Raw genomic sequence first — 12,740 nt, forward strand, 5'->3', positions numbered from 1 at the left:
TATTATTTGTCTATTTGTTTTCCTGAGAAACTATTTTGTAGATAATAATATGTAAAATGATAACCATTGATAATTTCCTACCATTTTGTCTGTAATTTGCTAAGTACCCCCTATTATTATGTTATCCTTCTTTTACTCTTTAAAATAAAAAATAAGAAATAAAAGAAAATAACACCACTCGGCTGGTTAAAATTGAACATTACTTCCCACAGTGACTCACTCACCCAGCAAGGTTTTCTGGATCCCTTATAGAGAAAGGAGTTGGGGGGAAATTCGATAAGAAGGAAAATCAGTTTTCCTGTTTTTCTAGGAGAGTTTCTTTTTCCAAAATTAGTCCTTAAACGTAAAGAAGATGATGCCCTTTTGTATACTTTACTGTCTTTTTAAATGTTACAGTGCTTGCAATGTTGTGGACTGTTGCTTCTACAAACAAAAATGATGACTTCTGCAATAGCAAGGTGGTGCCTCTTCCACCTGGAGTCACCCTGTTCCCTCCCCCACATCTTCACCTCGAAGTCACCTTCACCCACCCAGACCTGCACGATTGTCCAGTGTGCTCCCTGGGAAAAGCACCTCATACCATTTTATTTTTTCTTCCTCATACTATTTTTTCTTTCTCATACCATTTTTTTCTTCCTCATACCATTTTATATAAATGCCTTCTGCTGTGTGACAAGCTCCAGGAAAGAGCACTGTTTTTTATTATTTAACTTCAAGGCCGCCTCCTGTCACATGTATAATACAGATTAAGTGGGAGCATTCAAGGTGTACAGGTTGACCAGCTTCACTACTAGGGGGAACAAGTCACCCTGTTGGGGCTCACAACAACCAGGTATTTCAGAAATAGTGGCACACACCTATAATCTTAGCACTCCTGGAGGCTGAGGCAGGAGGGTAGCAAGTTTAAGTCCAGCCAGGGCAACTTAGCAAAAGTTTGTCTCGAAATTAAAAAGACAAGGGATGTAGCTCAATGTGAAGGACTTCGGCTCACTTCAGCTCTTAAATTGCTATGTCCTATGTCGTGATTTAACAAATAAAGATATAGAATATTCAGTTAAATTTGAATTTCACTAAACAATTTTAAGTGTACAAGAGTTATGTCCCAAATACTTCCTTAGACATGCCTACACTAAAATCTTTATTATATAATGCTTTGAATACATTAGCATATTTTATTTATAGAAATTATTAGGCAGGGCTGGAGATATAGCTCAGTGGTACAAGCGCTTGCCTGGCAAGTGCAAGGTCCTGAGTTTGAGTCCCGGTACCAAAAAAAAAGAAAGAAATTATTAGGACTTTTAAAATATGGAATAGATCATTCCCTCTTTAAAGTTTTCTAAATTATGTCTACCACATAAACATCGATGTCATCTATGTGCTCCATCTATAATTTCAGATAAATAACAGATAAATTTTTAGTATAATCATGTCCTATGCAATATTTGGGACACACCATTTGTTTATCTGAAATTCACATTTAGCAGAATGTCCTATATTTCATCTGGAAACACTAGTGATGTTAAGCTTTAAAAGTATTATTGGGGGCTATAATCCCAGCACTGCGGCGGCTCAGGCAGAAGGACTGCCATGAGTTCAAGGCCAGCTAGGCTACATAGTGAGATCCTGTCTCAAAAAAGAAAATAGAAAAGAAAAGAAAAAATTACTGAGCCAGCCTGGATGACACATGCCTGTAACCCCAGCACTTGGGAGACTGAGGAAGGAGGATCGCCACAAGGTCAAGGCCAGCCTGGGCTGCACAGCCTGAACTGCATAGCAAGACCCTGTTTCCAAAAAAAAAAAGTACTACTAGGGGGAGGGAAATGCTACTGGGCCCTTCAAATTCCCAATCTAATATAAATAATGCCTTATACATAAGTTTATATTATCTACATGATACAAAACACATTTACAATTTAAAATATGATTAAGAGGCTCACTATTGTAAATGTCATCTAGCCAGAAAATAAATCTTGTAATCCCATCCTATGGAGAGTGAGGCCAGGGACCCCTGAACACCAGTGTGCAGGACTTTCTGAGAAGTCGGGTTCTTGCCACCACCCGCCTGGCTCCGATCGTGAGTTGTGTCACATTGCAGCTACTTTTTTTTTTTTTTTTTTTTGCTTTTTGAGACAAGGTTTCACTATGCAGTTCAGGCTGGCCTTAAATTCACTTTGTAGCCCAGGCTGGCCTCAAACTTGCAGCGATCCTCCTGCCTCAGCTTCCCAACTGCTGGAATTATAGGCGTGCACCACCATGCTCTATTTGCAGCTACTTTTATGCTTGTCTTCTCTCCCAAGGCACAAGAGCTGGCTGGAATTAGGCATCCTGTTTACTCATCTTTGCATCCTCAAGCCGGTTGCTGCCTGATCTATGTGAGCAGCTGCCTAATAAAGGGTCTGTAAAACTGAAATGGAATCACTGTTTTCTTCTGAGTTATTCCCTTCAGATAAACCTCCAAGAGCTGGTCAAAAGACAGGAGTGTTTTTGACCTCTGATTCTACAGTATTGCATTTGTTTGTGTATATGCTGTTTTGCCTACCCAACTGCCCAGGTTTTATCTCTCTCTACCCCCATCAGCACATACACTTACTGATCTCTTACTAGAACTCTATACACTTAGATGAATAAATGACCTCCAGATTCCCCTGCCCTACTTTCTGCCATCTCAGCAAATGGCCACAGTTTGCCTTGAACTCAGACCAGGAACCTCTGAGATGTCTCTGCTGCTTCCTTTTTTCCTGTTCTCCATCCAGGTCATCACCAGGTCCTGCTCATTCCACTTCCTGCATAGCTCTTGGACCTTGCACTTCCAGCCCAAGGTCCTGCCCTGTCTAGGCCGCTGCCTTTCCTCCCTGGGTGGCCACACACTTGCCTCCTACCTGATGGTCCTTCCCCATCTCTGCCTCCTCCACCTCATTCCCCTCACAGTATAGTGTGATCACTGAGAGTCACATTCTGAACCCTGGGTGCTCCCCAACTGCACTGCTGCCCTGCGTCTTGCTTGATGTGGCCCCCGGGTTCCTCCGAGCCTCACATTCCTCAGCAGGGGAATTTCTGAACTTCTTCATGTTCCTTTGAGGCAGGAGGTAGCAAGGGAAATGACTGAAGGAGGAGGAAAGGGTCCATTCACCTTAAACATCACTTTCTGGTCTAGATCTGATGCATAAGGTAACCAAGGAAACTGCTGGGGGAAAAGGGAGGTTCCACCTTAGAGCCCACTTTCTGGGACTAGATCCACCTTCGAAATTAAACATCCAGGGGCTGAGGATATAGCTCAGCGGCACAAGTGCCTGCCTGGCAAGCGTGAGGTCCCAAGTTCGATTCCCAGTACCGAAATAAAAAAAGAAATTAAACATCCAGGACCAGGAGGGCCCAGGTCTAAACATCACCCACTGATAAAGGTAACCAGGTAATTTAGCTTATGTACAATAAATCCCTTGGCATGTATCCAGTGGTCTTCTGCAACCCTTGGCAACCCCAAAGCTAATTACCATGTCATTGACTATTCGACCACCCCAGGGTCAGGCTGTGGATGCCATGACAGTTCCTGCAAGGGTCATAAAAGGTTAAAAACTCCACTGCCCTACAGAAAGGCTGAGTCAGGTTGCTCATTGGTGAGAGTCAAACCCAGATCAAACCCTCTATCCCACCGCAAACCCTAAAGCTTAATCCCTCAACACCAGGCCCCTTGATGCTGTGAGCTATTCTCAGTGGATGGCTCCCACTCTGTGGAGTGGGTCTCCTCTTTTGTCTTTCAGATAAACCACTGATCCTGCTGCTACTCGTGGGTGTTCTGCTCAATTCTTTGCTTAGGACATCACGGTCCTGGACAAGGCCCCCAACCCAGTATCACCGTGATTTCATGCTCTTACCGCCTTGGGTTCCTGGGCATATTCTTTCTGCCTGGAAGATTCTATCACCTCTTTCACCTGGCTGAGTGCTCAACCTAATTGTCAGTTCTTCCGAGAAGACTTCCCTGACCCTTCTGACAGCCCAGCCATGACCAGATCAGGTACCCCACTGTCCCCTCCCACAGGACTTCACTCTTTGGTTACCCTAGAAATATTTGTTCAGTGACTTCCTCCCTACTGAATGGCTGGCTCCAAAAAACAAGAAGTGGGCCAGTCTTGTTTACTAGAGTGGCCCCAGTACTCAGCCTAGGGCCTGGCACAGATTGAACGTGCTATTTTCAATGCACGTTTGTAAGTGAATAAATGAGTCACATGCCTCTATTTAATCCTATGGATCAGATCCACTTTGGCAAATGACTTGGACCTATAATATTGAAATTGGAAAATCAGAAAAAAAAGACAGCCGGAAAACAAGTTTGTCAGTGGACCTATGGGAGCATGTCCAAAGTGTGCAGGTCTGTGGGTCTCAAGCCAACAATCACTGGTGACCACACACTACAGGGCAGGCACTGCAGTACAAGTGGACGGGTAGCCCATCGACGCCCTACTAAAACCACCAGTGTCGGAGCTGCCATAATGGAAACTGTGTGTGGGCCCAACAGTGTAGGTTATCTCTTACCAAGACTAATTGTTCAACCCCAGAGCAGCCATGATAATACAGAGCCATTCACAGTAGCATTCTCCTCCCACCCACTGGTGTTCCAATCATTGGGCCGCCTTCACCCTGGAGGGACACAATTCATTTCCACTAGGATTAATACTATTTCCTGCATGCCTGGCAGGGCCGCAGCCCCACCGCTGTGCACGGTGCCACAGAGTTCATGGTGGCATCTTACAGTGTCAGTATAGCCAAGAGGAAGCTCCATTTCCCAGAATTTCCCCCGCTGGCTGGTTCCGGGTAAGTGCTTGCCTGAAGAGCAATTCATCCAGATGTGGAAGGAGAGGCCAACCTTGGTCCCAGGGCTGGTGCAGCTCATGGCCCCTCTTGCTGGCTGTTAGGTCCAGCAGCTGGTCTATGGCTCCTTTACTTTCTGTTGAATCTTCTCCTTCAGCTTCTTCCTGTTCTCGGTTGGGTGCGGCCCCATGGTGAGAAGACACACACGGGCTCTTGTTTGCCTGGTAAGTTTGTCCCCAGGTTCACTGGGTGCTGGCTCTCTTCCAAGTTATGTTCAGCTTTGCTTTCTCACTGCCTGGTCTGCTACCTTACAGGACTTGAGAATCCTTCCCAGGCATAGCGGTAGTCTTCTAGAATGTTCTTTCCATTCTCATCAATACTGAGGGCCTTATCCTTACACATAGTGTCTGCTACAGTTTGGATCTAAGTGTCCCCTGAAGATCTATGAGTTAAAGGCTTGGCCCCCAATGTGGTGCCATTGACCTACTAGAAAGTCTTAAGGTCATTGGGGTCATGCCCTTGAAGGGGATATGGGATCCTGGTCCTCTCCTCACTCTCTTTTGCTCCCTGACTGTGAAGTAAGAAGTTTGGCTCCACCACAGGCTCTTGCTATGATGTGCTGTCTTGCCCCGAGCAACAGGGTCAACCAATCATGGACTGAAACCTCTACAACTGTGAGCCAAAGCAAACCTTTCATCTTTATAAGTTTATTGTTTCAAGTGTTTTGTTTTAGTTATGGAAAGCAGACTGACAGCTTTATTCATTTTCTGTTGCTATTCTAACAAACTACAGTAGCTTAAAACAACATAAATTTATTACATTATAGATTTGATAGTCCTATAGTTCAGAAGCCAAAAATAGGTGTCACTGGGCTAAAAGTCAAAGTGTTGGTAGGGCTGTGTTCAGATTCTCACGTAGCATCACTGACTCAGGCTTCTGTTTCCCTCTTTACATTTAAGAACCCTTTTGCTACATTGAGCCCAGTAGTTTGTCCATGAAAATTTCCCTATTTTAAGGTCAGTTGATGAGCAATCTTAATTCCATCTGCCGCCCCAACTCCCTCTTTGCCACTAAAAGAAACATACAAGGTGTTATCAAACAATTATAGTTAATATTTAAATTTTCTAAAAATTTATTATGATAGAGATACATTACTATCAATCCCCCTCAAAATACTCTCCCTTGCTTTGCACACTCTTATCCCAACATTGTTGCCACTTTCTGAAGCAGCTCTGGAAGTCCTCTTTTGTGAGTGTCTTTAGTGGTGCTATTATAGCTGACTTGATGTCCTGAATTGATTCAAAATGTTTATTTCTCATGGTCATTTTGATGTTGGGGAAGAGCCAGAAGTCACGCAGTGCCAGATCTAGTGAATAAAATGCACGAGGACTCATTGCAATGTTTTCACAAGGTTGCCTTTCTGTTGGATGGCACTTGGCAGCAATCTATAATATTTTTATTATACTTCATAAAAACCCAAAAGAATACTTCTAGAACTGCTTCAGAAAATGGTAAGAACAATGGAATAAGTGTGTTTGAAGTGAGTGGGAGTATTCTGAGGTGTCTTTTACTGTAACAAATTTTTTATTTAAATACACACTATAAGTGCCAGTCATCTTTTGTTTCTACAGGATCCAAAGACTAGGGTATAGACACCTTTGGGGCAGAGGGATATTACTCTGCCTGCAATGTGTCATTCTATGTCACTCGAAGTCTTCTGCTTCTCTATCAAATGCTAACACATTGCCTCAGACCAAAAGACCATTTCATGTCAGAAAAGGACCATCAAGGACCATGGGACTCATCCTATAGTATGTCATATCACATCGCAGTTACTACTCTGCCAGAACACTGGAAAGGTCTAAAATGCCACAACAAAGGCTCTAGCTGGCAGGTGATCCCTGGAAGGCTGAGGATCTGGATTTACAACAGGGAATATCAGGGTGTGGAGACCAAGGCAGAGACGTCTGCGGACTCGCCATTGCTCCCAGTGTTCCCCTGGGGACTCTGCACTTCCGGTTCCCACAACCATAGGTTTGGCTACTAGAAGAGTTCCTGATTTCCTGACAGGAATGGCATAAGTCAGCGCTCCAGTAGAAGCTGTGACTACCGCCTGGTCACACTGAGTTCCTCATTCCAAGAGGTATGAGAAGTAGTCCAACGGGCTGCAGAAGGAGACAATATCAGGCAAGAAAACTTGTTCCATCTTTTTGGAGATGATGAAGCAGAAATCTTGACCTAACTGTAGCCATTTTGTTCAATAAAGTTGCAGTCATTCTGTTCTCTGCCACTGAACTGCTAAATTACATGATTTATCATCAAACTGAAACCTCCGTGAATGTGCTAAAAGCAATTTTGCTACATACAGCTGTATTCACCACAAGACACCCACTGCACCATGGCCTGCAGCTAGAAGCTTGTCTTGTTCTTATAACTTCTGTTCAACAACTTATACAAAGGCAAACGTTCTGTATACCACACCTCAGACTTTGGAGATTATTCCTCTGGAGTCCAATAGTATCAATAAAAATTTTCTTCTCCTGAGCTCTTGACTACTGCTGACTCAATTTTTCCCACTACAATGACACAGTTGCACCTTATATAATGGTGCAAGGTGGAGCAGACCTGGAACACGGGTGCATCTTAGTGCTTTTATGACCACAACTAGGAACTATAGCAGCAGAGACTGGCATGGGCACAGTAACAGGGCACAAACCCACAGAGACACAGGTCTGGATTGTCCCAGTTGGCAAGCAGCCCAGGTCAGAAGAGCCAGTGTAGAGAACAGAAGCAGGAGTGGAGGAGAAGATGACTCTGTATTAGGGGTTGTGAGCCATCTGCAGGAACTAGAACTACTCATTCCACAAATCTATCAGAAAGGTTCTTATTCTTTTTAAATTGTGACCAGCCATCAGCTATGAGAATGAGTTATCACATGGAGTAAATTAGTGTGGGACATAGTAGCTCTGGGTATGCAGGGGTGACTGGTAGGAGGCACTCAGGGCCTCTTCTGTCCATGGCATTTGATGTTTCTGAGCAAAGGCAACCTCTAAGTCCAGGGCCTGGACAGAAAATCTCCCCCTCCATCCCTTACAGCTGATATACTTCAGTTTCTTAGTTGCCCCAGTAACAGTTCCTGTTCCAGTTCCGGTTGCTTCTGTCTCCTAGAAATGGCTGGTCACTGGGATGCATAGCTGGCCACTATGATGCATATTGTAACAACCAATCCCCAATTGACAAGCCATTCTGCCTCTGAACTTCCTGCTTGTTTATCTCCTATAATCCCTAGACCACCAGAGATCAGAGCCCGATATTCTGGGAATGGCACCAATCAGTGCCCATTGTCAACGTAAATAAATCTGCCTCCAAATCCTGGGTGTCATTTGGTGTTTCGACTTGCCATTGCATCGTGACTCTGCCTGGGTGACTTTTCTGGCTTCCAAAGGCCATTTTACTCAAGGATTCATAGCAGTTGGCCTCTACAAGGTAGAGGCAGGGAAACTGCTGGATATCCTACAAAACACAGGAGAGCCCACAATAACAAAGAATGCTGGATTCATTTGTCAATTTCTGAAAATAAAAAAGTAGTATTTGATGGAGATCACAATGTTTGCAGATCAGTTTGGGGAATAAGGCCAATTTTAAGTCTTCCAATCCATAAATACAGGATATCCTTCCAACCCTTTAAGCTAGGCAAGCAAGTAGAAGTTTAGGTCACTGATTTGAAAACTTTCTTAATCTAAGGGCTTGCACATAGGAATTTTCCTCAAAGTACTGATTTTGCTGCATCCCATAAATTTGATATATTGTGCTTTTATTTTCATTCATCTCTATGTATTCTCTAACTTCTCTTACTCGCTAAAAGTGTGTTGTTTAATTTCTATATTTTTGGAATATCCCATATTTCCTCTGTTATTGATCTCTAATTTTATTCCATTGTGGTCATAGGGTGTCTTTTACGATTTTAATCATCTTAAATTAGTTTAGATGTTCCACATGCCCTGACTTAAGGTCTATAGTGACAAATGTTCTGTGCACACTGAAAAAGAATGTGTATTCTCTGTCACTGAATGGAGCATTCCATAGACATCTGTTAAGTCAATTTGGTTCATAGTGTTGTTGAAATCTTCAATTTCCTTGTTGGTCTTCTGTCTAGTTGTTCTAACCATCATTGAAAACTGGGATCTTGAAGTCTCCGGTTATTTTTCCCTTTGTTCTGTCAATTTTGCTACATATATTTTGGGATTCTACTGATAGATACATATATGTTTGTTATCTTTACTTCTCTTGACTGACCATTTTGTTATTATAAATGTCATTCTTCATCTCTAGGCATAACTTGTATCTTAAATATTTATTTGTCTGATATCAGTGTAGCTGCTAAAGCCGTCTTTTGGTTATTATTTGCATAGTATGTTCTTCCATCCTCTTAGGCTGTTTATTATTTTTTATCTTCTCAGTGGAACCTAAAGTGAAGTAAGTGGTAAGAACCTCAGAACAACCGCTTTACACTAGGCAAACAAGAAGGACAATCTTTTGCCATCCTATTTGTTTATTTAGCAGAGTGCTTCTCAAATTTGAAAAAAAATTGGGCTCTTTTAAAGAAAAAAAATTGGGGTATCTCACTTTTGACAAATTATTTTTATTATAATATTACAATGTGTGAATTTAAAACTAAATATAGCCTTCCATTTGCAACTCTTATACAACCACAAGTCTGTATGTTAATTATATCAAACTGCAAAACAATACAATTAAAGCAAAATAATGTGACTTGATGTTTAAAATAATGGTATTTGTTTAAGTTAAATTGCCACTGTGTGGGAGACCAGTTAAGGAGAACTGAGGCCTAATCGACCTCCTCTGTGAGCACAAAGGAGATCGGCGGCATGCAGGGATGATGGAGCATTGCAGGTTCTAGGGAAACGTCAATACAGCTGAGATCAGGTTGTTTCCCTGGGCAGGTACTAACGGGTAATGGAAGGCAGATGCATCTTATGTTACTTTAGTTGCTTGTACCGTGTCTGAATGAATAAAGGTGAGGCGAGCCAGCTGCTCAGGTGCTTTCTGCCCACTAGAGGCAAAAGCCCCCTGGCTACCCAGATGCTAAACTAATTCTGTGTCTGTTTGCCTTTCATCCTCATTTGTCCCTAGGTCAGGGAACAAACTAGCAGGCTGAGTCCCTACCAGTGGCACCTACACAGAGACCTGACCAGAACAAGCTGGTTCCCTACAAGGGGCGGCTGCAGGGCAAACAGCAGCATAGGCTGGCTTGCTACACCACTGACCAAATGAATCTTGTGAGACAAGGCTTTGGAGTTCCACATAGCTTGGAACTTGCTCTGCAATAAATCAATTTAGCCATCACTGTTTTTTAATTCATCAAATTATGATGAATCTCTGATTGTACCATACAGTTATCATTTGACTGCAGATGACTGGAACAGATTGTACTGTCTGCCTCTGTTTATGTCATATTACCTGGCAGTGATCAAAACAGTGCTGCTGTGCCCCAAGGAGCTCCAAAAGAAACACAATCGGTCCCTTCTGGTGACTCCAGAAAACACTTCTATTCATTTTAAAAGATTGTCATTGTAAAAGCTGAAAATTTTAAATTTCTAGAAGAAATCTAATATACCCAACAATAAAAACACTGCCTTGGAACTATTCTTTAACGATGTACCTCAATATTTTCAAGGGGCTCCATGTGCATCTTTGGGCACTGCTACACTGCAAAGATAGTTATTCAATAGGTGTTTATAGTAGGGTGAGAATAGTGACTCCCAGAGCCCAGGAAGGGCAAGAGTGAGGAAGGAGAGAGAGAATGGCTAGCAGGTATAGGAGTGTACTTGGGTAGAAACAATGCCTTCTGTTCTCTAGTATAGTCAGGTAACTAAGCTTGACTACAATGTACTGACAATTTTAACGTACTGCTACTGGAGAGGATTTGGAATTTTCCAAACAAAGAAATGATAAATGTCTACAGTATGGCTACATCAATTTCTCTGATCTAATCACTTCATATGGTACACATATATTGAAATATTATTCCAGAACCCACAAATATATGTACAATTATGTGTTCATCAAATTACTTTTTAAAATGAAACAAGTTTCTTAAAGTTCTACTTGTGATAATCTTATCTTGAACAATAAGGAAAAGAAAACAAAAATAAGAATCCTGAGCTGATCATTACAACTTGACCTGGAAATGTTTTGGTGGTTTGTTTTAGTAAGCAAGATAAAACAGTTGAACAAATACTTAGTCACTACCTCCTCTGCTGTGACATCTTCACTTATGAGGAGCGTGACTTTGTAGTAAATCAGTGGTTAAGAAAGGCCCTTAGTAGAATCCTTAGTAGTATCCTTGGAGAGAGTGGGAGTCTCTTAGTTACAATGCTCATTGCTGAGATGAAATATCCGACACCCAAAGTTAAAGGAGGAAAGGTTTATTGGTTCACAGTTTGTAGAGGTTTCAGTCCATAGTTGGCTGGCTCCAAGGCAGGGCAGCATTGCAAAGGGGCACCAGAGAGGACAAAGAGTTCATGGCAAACAGACAGGTAAAAGCACCTTTCTGCCCCTTATATTTTATGAAGGTTACCTGCCCTAGAGCAGGTGTAGCACTCGCACCCTCAATCCTAGCCACACCAATCAGTAGACTGATTTAGTAATCATACATCCTTGATTCCAAGGGGCTGGGGATTTAGCTCAGCGGCAAAGCGCCTGCCTGACAAGTGCAAGGTCGTGAGTTCGGTTCCCGGTACCGGAGAAAAACCAAAAAAAAAAAAAAAAAAAAAAAACAAAAAAAAAAAAAAAAATCCTTGATTCCAGTGTTACATGCTCTAGATCCAGCCGCCTCTGAAAAAGCACCCCCGCTATAACTGCCTGCAGCTTTGGGGGGATATTTAGACACAACCACAACAGGAAACAAGTAGCCCTTACTTCGGGAGTGGACCTGCAAGGAGACAGCCTGGCCCAGGGTGTGATCACCACACCTAATGCCCTTTTGGCTATGATGGTTCGTTAAGCTCTGTTCACCCTTACTCTCACCTGTTAAACAAGCAGCTGAAGCCAGGTACAGTGTACAGCCAGAACCAAAAGTGGATGACTAATACTTCAGTATCTTCTCACCTTTATGTTCCCAGGGAGCGGTCAAACTCTGCAGGCCCTACCTGGAGGTCACAGCAAGGTGGAGTGTGGGCGACATTTGATTTCACTGCTTTCTTCCTTGTCCACTGTACCCAACAAATAACCCATTATAAATGACCTTTATAGTCTCCTCTCTGCACAGAGCACTGTGGAATGTGTTTATTTCAATTAACTCACAGGGAAATGTTTTGCAAGAGCAGAAAATAAAATGTTTCCCTTCATCTTAATCTGACTACTTAATTAAAGGACCGTATAGAAGGTATAAGAGAACAAAAATAATTTTCTTCAAAATGATAGGCAGATTTGTTTGTTAGGTGTGCTCTAAAGTTATCTTCTAAATTTCTTTTCCACAAACCATGAAATAGACTATCTCCATACATCTTATTAGGGGATGTGTCTCAGACCCAATTTTTATGTACCTAAAAATTGCTGTAGCTCATCTCACTGACAAACCATTCAGAGTTTGCTATGATTTTCTGCAATATTTCCTGAACTCTCTGATTGCACACATGGTAGGAGGAACATGAGATGGTTTTCTAATAACAAAAGGATACAAGGGAGATCCTTTATTTTTACCATGTGGCAGCTCTTCACTCCAGTCACACAGCACATCTCATCACAGTTCAGGCACATGCTCAGAGAGCTCAGCTCAGAAGAACATTGCTCACTGTTGTCCAAGCAGAGTCGAGAGATCATGGCAGTGTCAGAGAGTTCACTTAACCACCCTCTTCTCTGATTGTAGCAAGTAGCACAGCACATGGGTTTTGATAAGCCCTGTGAACAAC

Source organism: Chinchilla lanigera, unplaced genomic scaffold (genome assembly GCF_000276665.1).
Source record: "Chinchilla lanigera isolate Chin_1 unplaced genomic scaffold, ChiLan1.0 scaffold00006, whole genome shotgun sequence".
NCBI lineage: Eukaryota > Metazoa > Chordata > Mammalia > Rodentia > Chinchillidae > Chinchilla > Chinchilla lanigera.